This window comes from Panicum hallii, chromosome 2 (assembly GCF_002211085.1).
Source record: "Panicum hallii strain FIL2 chromosome 2, PHallii_v3.1, whole genome shotgun sequence".
NCBI classification, from domain to species: domain Eukaryota; kingdom Viridiplantae; phylum Streptophyta; class Magnoliopsida; order Poales; family Poaceae; genus Panicum; species Panicum hallii.
The window spans coordinates 29,860,117-29,867,108 of NC_038043.1; positions in this window are offsets into that span (position 1 = coordinate 29,860,117).

Genomic DNA, 6,992 nt, shown 5'->3' on the forward strand with positions numbered 1-6,992 from the left:
TCGGAAGTTCCAATAGGGGGTCGGAAGTTCCGACCCTATCGGAAGTTGGTTAATAGTTCTGACAAGGGGTTCTTGGCCAGGCTGAGTTAATAGTGTCAAAAGTTCCAACAATCACTTATTCTTCACACTAACGGCTAGATTTTGGGCTTCGGGTATTTATACCCCCTCAGCCCCTCACTCGTATGCTGCTGACCTAACATGAAGAACACACCTCCTTAAGCTTCCAAAACACTTCCCCAATCTCTCCAAGAGATAATCCTTGAGTAGATTGGAGCTACGGCTTTGGTGAGAGCAAGATTGAGGTGTGAGGCTACTGCACTTGAGTGAGAAGGCAACTAAGTTCATCTCAAGAGCACTTGAAGCATCTTCATCCATCGATTTGCGTTTGTTACTTTTGAAACTTGCTTCTAGACGGTTAGACGTTGCCCGGTTGAGAGTCCTCTCATGTGTGTGCGCCCCGGGAAGTTTGTATTACCCATCATCTGTGGATTTTATAGTAAGTGACTCAATCCTCCTTTGTGGTTGATTGAGTGAGGTAAAGGGTTAGTGGAAGACCCGGCTCTTTGTGAGCTCCTCAACGAAAATGTAGCTTCCTTAGTGGGAGTGAACTTTGGGAAACAAATCTTTTGTTCATTGTGCTTATTGCTTTTATCTAGTTCTTGTTGACCTAGAATTTGTTTTGTCCCGATCTACATTCTCGAGTTATTGTGCTTGCAAAGAACACTTGCAGAGGTCTCCTAGCATCAGTGGTGAACTTTTAATTCAGCCATGCTCTTCAAATTTTGAGTCTAATTTTGAATTTCGCATAGAACTTCTTTTCATCGGAAGTTCCGGTCCAGTTTTGGAAGTTTTGGTCCATCTGAAGTTCCTACACTGTGTTGGAAATTCCGACGGATTTAATTGTTGTGAAGAGTTTTTCAGAAATTTTCAGATATGCCTATTCACCCCACTCTAGGCATCACTAAGATCCTTTCAAGTCTAAACATGATGAGCCAATTGACATCAACATGCCAGCATCAACCATCCACATCGTTGAAAACTCAGTCACAATTGTTTCTACCGATGGCAACTTCGAGTGCAGCCTGACCACGTCAGGGACTGCAAGCCTCTTCGTCACTCCACCTCTTCCGATGCTGCAGCCACCCTTTCCGCCAAGGATACCAATGCCGGTTAGCACGCTGCTCCAGAATGGTAACAACAACATCATCAATCAAGTGGATGGTGAGGCAACATCACCTGCTAACGAGTTGGAAGGACAGCCTCTTCACCACCCCACCATAGCCAGTGCTTCAGCCCCCAGCACCACTGCAAGCTCTAGCACCAACACTAGCTCCCACCAACACCGGTGATGCACTTTCGACATGTCATCGGTACAATGCAGTGCACGTCTCTCCACCTGATGTCCGATGACTCAAATGCAAGCGCAACGTAACCTTTGTCGCAAGCTTGGGCTTCATAATGATGAGCCTTAGCCAATTCAGGCTGCACTTCATGAGTTTATTGGCATGTTCAACGGCCTCCTACCACTAGATGCTACCCATACCGTTCATGTAACAGTCAAGCGGCGACAGACGATGAGTTTTGAGTTGCGGAGTTTGAGGTAGCTGAGTGTTGGAGTAGTGGCTTGGTGCTTTGAGTGATGCATCATCTTGTTATCGAGTTGCTTGATGCTGGATTGTTGTTTTTTTCTTAATTTTTGTATTGTCGAATCTGTACTTTCATCTTCTTTTTAATATAATCGGTAGCTCTCCTGCCTAATTTGTTTTAAAAAATGAGGATATCCTCTATACCACTAGTTCAATTTTTCTCTTCTGATCGTGCCAATTCCGTTGCTACTTGCTACTGCCGAAAATGGTTGATCACTAGTGTGAGGAAAAGACAACATTGCCCCTTTATTCTATTCTTTGCTCCTCATGCTTCCCTCTCTCTGCTCCATCTATGGCTTAGTCATCATCTTAAAATTCAGCAATACATGCGTTGAAATTAAATCCAAACCGCCAAAATTGAACCCCCCGATGCTGCTGGCCATCTTCTCTACAGACATCAATATCGTTGCTCCATTGATCTTGAGATCATTGCTCCCGTCACACTTTTTATACCCTTACACTCTTATAGATATAATATGAAACAATCATCATCTGCTTCCTTCTATCACACCCTTCTTCAAGCCTCCTCATGTCCATCAGCTTTGCTCCCAAATCTAATCAATCTAACATGCCAAATCCTCACAACCCAGCCTAACATGATCTAGCTATTGATCTAGAAACAGACCCAATCTGAAACTAATAGATTTGACAATCGCAGCGAGGAGTGACAAACTGAAAAGTGGTTCTCGTAGCCAAGATAGGAAGCAGAGGAAAACATTAAGGTCTAAGGTGCGAGAATCTGGGCACTGAGGGTAATATTGTCTTTTACCGTACTATTTAACATCCATTTGAGGTGGTGGTGATGGAAGTAGCAGGAAAAATATAGGATATGTTTGGTTGCAACCCTGGCTGACTTGCTTGGGAGCAGCTACCCATGAATGTGTTCTATTTTTCCTAGCCAGGCAGCCAGTAGAGTTCATTGTTTTGTTGAAGCCTGGTGTTTGAGACTGGAGTCGTCACAGTGATCAGAGCTCAGCCAGGAAGCGGCATCCAGCATTCAAACCAAATACCACAGCCAGAGATGTGAGCTTTATCCCTAGCGTTAGTACCGGCTGCATTTTGAGGCGGTACTAAGGCATACATTTAGTACCGGGCCGTCAGCACAGTTCCCAGGGGAGCCTTTTAGTATCGGCTGTAACCTTCAGCCGGCACTAAAGTGCCCTACACACACCGGGGGGGGGCAACGGCTAGAGACCCCCCGGCGGCAATTTAGTACCGGCTAGTGGTTCCGGTACTAAATGGAGCCGAGGTCATTTAGTACTGGCTGGTGGCTCTAGCCAGTACAAAGTGGAGAGATATAGTACCAGCTGGAGCCACCAGTCGGTACTAATCTGCCTTCTATGTCTCAACACCTTGTTTCTCCCTGAGCCCGAGCCAACCATTTGACCGAGCTCGAGCTTCTTCTTCTCCATGGCATTTTTAGAGAGGAGGTGCTGCCCATTTTTCTCAAGATTTGTGGGGATTTTACTCATCCAAGTGCTCAAAAGGTTAGCAACTTCATCCTCTCTTCTTTGATGGTCTTTATGCTTTGTCTCATGCTGTACAGTTAGAGAAATTTGTGATTATTAGAAAGAGTCAGAATGAGCACGATTTTTTGATTTATACATTCATTTGAGATATGACGACTTGAATTTGAGAGAAGGTTTTTTGCATAGCTTGCATGTGGCAAATGTAGAGTGATTGTTTTCAATTATTTTGAAGTGACATGTTTATACTTTTTTTTGGATAGTTTAATCCCTAGAAATGCCTTTGCAACATGATGCATTGGAGCGCCGTGTGTCCGCTCGGTCGTCCGCTCGGGTGTCGGTACGCAATCATTTGAAGCGCAATGGATGGATATTTGCACCTTTTAATTTTGTTATCAAATTTCATCCTAAAATTTGAAAAGTAATATAGAATATGATGATAGAAATGAAATTTAGTCCTTCATAATACTAATAATGTTTTACCGTATTCTAAAAAATACAAGTGTTTTCCGATCAACATGGCCGATGCTGCTAGAGGGAGTGGGGCCGGTGGGGGTGATCGTGGTTCATCTCGAAGGAAGAGCAAAACTCCAGTAGGCCCTCATGAGAAGTCGAAGAAACCGGGAGCTTGGGTGAGAGCACAGCTCCATTATTTGGAAAAAGAACATGAACAAATAAGTTGCAAGGGGCGAGCAACCTCCTTTTGATATTGAGGACCTATTCAGCCATTATGCTCCATTACCACCAAACCTGGAGGTTCTAACTCCGCCATGTTCTTCTGCGCCAACAAAAATCTATCAGAGCATTCTGCTTTCCCACCAAAGGATGGTTGAAGACCTTTGTGTTGTTGCATGAATTTTTAGGTTGTATGTTGGACCTTTGTGTTATTTGGACCTTTTAATACTGACCTCTTAATTTATTATTCATGTTGTGTGATGGAGATTTCAGAACTTTTAATTATTCATGTTATTGTAATAGTTAAAATTGTGCAACTTTGATTATAATTCCTTATTAGTGTGACCGATGCACCATGGCGTGGATAATATGATTGCAGATGGACCGACAATGGATGTATGGTGACTGGTGCACCATGGTGTGGATTAATGGCCTAACGTCTTTTCTCGATGCGGCTGAGGCCCACAGGTCATCGAAAGGTTTCATGTGTTGTCCATGCCGCATTTGCAGAAATAACAAGGAATTCTCCAAAAGAAGCACTCTACACGTCCACCTTATTGAAAGGGGTTTTATGAATAACTATACTCTTTGGACCAAGCACGGTGAACCTGGAGTTCTGATGGAAGACGATGAAGATGCTGATGATGATAACAACATTCCAGACTTGGCTCACTTTTATGAAGCGGGTGCCTTTGATGATGAACCAATGGACAAGGCTGAAGAAAATGTCGTAGAAGAGCAACCACATGACGAACTAGGTTAGGTGTTGCTAGATGCACAGAAGTACATTGACACTGAAGGAGTCAAAGAAGTTTGAGAAGATGTTGGAGGATCACAAAAACTTGTTGTATCTAGATTGCAAATAGGGTCACACAAAGTTGGGTATCACACTGGAATTGCTGTAGTGGAAGGCAGCAGCAAATGGTATTACCAATAATGGATTTGGGGAGCTACTAGGAATCATAAAGAACATGCTTCCCGAGGGTAACGAACTACCCTTGACAACATACGAAGCAAGAAAGGTTTTTTGCACTCTTGGATTGGATGTACAGAAGATTTATGTTTGTCATAAAGAATATGCTTCCCAAGGGTAATGAACTATCCTCTATAGCGGCGACGACTATGAAAAACTGGATGTTTTGTAGCGATATAAGATCAGGCAAAATGATACTAGTGATGTTGATAGGGAGCCTACCAAGAAAAAAAATACCCGCTAAGGTTATGTGGTATTTGATGCGGTGGCACAAAGAAGAGCATAAGCAGGATCAGATGCTGAGACATCCTGTAGATGGGTCACAATGGAGAAACATGGACACAGAATTTCTAGATTTTGATAATGACATAAGGAACATAAGGTTTGGTTTAAGCACAGACGGAATGAATCCATTCGGCGAGTGGGGCAGCAGTCACAATACATGGCATGTGACTCTATGTATGTTCAACCTACCTTCCTGGCTATGCATGAAGCGGAAGTACATCATGATGCCGGTGCTTATCCAAGACCCAAAACAATCTGGCAATGATATTGATGTGTACCTAAGACCGTTGGTTTATGAACTTTTACTATTGTGAAAGGAAGAAGGTGTATGTGTGTGGGATGAGTACAAATAGTTGACTTTCAACCTTCATGCATTGCTTTTTGTAACCATCAATGATTGGCCTGCACTTGGTAACCTGTCAGGACAGTCGAACAAGGGATATCAGGCTTGCACCCACTATCTAGAAGAAACCGAATGCTTTTATTTGAAAAATTGTCGGAAGGTCGTGTATATGGGCCATTGTCAATTTCTTCCACTCAATCACCCCTTAAGAGGGAAAGGGAAACATTTTAAAGGGGAACTAGAAACTCGTGCTAAGCCTATGTTCCTGTTGTCAGTCGAAACCCACCGGTGAGCAGCGATAGGCAACACGAGGAGTCGTCAGGCTCCCAGGATTGCTGGTGGGCCCCGATCCCTCGGTCAACGGTCCGAGATCCGGCACACGTCCTGGCGTCTGGGTTGCTAGGCGTGCCACCTAACCTTGTACCTAATCAGGAAGGGGTTATATGTTAGTTTCCTGCATGCACAGACACATATAAATATTAGTCCGAGCTGTGATCGGCTCATTGAGTGATTCCCTATATCGGCTATAAAGAACCGATTGTATTCAGTACCAGATCGGATCTATAAACGAGGCAAATATATCCGATGGTAACATAAATCTTGCTCTATAACCAATAAGCAAATCCAATCTACGACGGTTAAAGCTTTCACTGCATAACTCGGAACATCCTACACGTAATTGAGACTAACAGATACGAAAGGTAACGAAACAACAACCTAAACAGAGGCCTAAAAACCAACTGAAAGCCGATTCCCGAAACAATCCCTTTTAAAGCTGTTATAGAGCGCCAAACAAACTGCCGGAACATTCAACCCGTTTGAAGGGCCTAATCATGCAGATATTAGACTAAATCCCCGATGAACAAAGACTAACCATAAAAGATTAGATCTACTAAACAAAAACAGAGCGAGGTGCTGCCCTTACACCCGAGATCGGGCACAATGACAGCTGAACATTTACAGGTAACAAACGATGCACGATTAAAGCATGGAGGAGCCGATGCTACTCTATAAACGATAAGATGACTAGTGCTACTTGCCATCAACAATGCTTCAGAATGAGAAACACAAAAGGTGGATAAGCAGGGATGATGCCGCCCCGATCATGCGGGGCGTGATCGGGGCTGCACCGCACTTACCCGAGAAACCCTAGAACAGGGGTGGCGATGCACCGAGAATTGTTGGTAAATGATTGATTGATTCCTTGATTCATAATCCAGGGTACATATTTATAGTCCGGAGACTTGCCTTTCCTAACCAATCCTAACTAAACACGACACGAATCTTGGCTATCTCTATCTAAACTATTTAAACACACATGCCTATCTAGATACATGAACAACCCCGGAGACTGGTGGTGGCGTTGGTCACCGGAGACTGGTTTCTGCGGCGGCGCGCGGCTCGGGCTCGCCGGACTTCGCCAAATCTGACGCTCCGGTGGCCAAATCGAGCGGGGCTTGGGTCTGGGACGGACTACGCGACATGCATAATCCACCTAGGGCCTTGGCGGGACTCGGCAGGGTTCTGGGCTGCGGTTGCGATGACGGCGGCGGCTCTGCACGGCATGGCATCGCCGGTGTGTGTGGCAGAACCAACCTGAATTA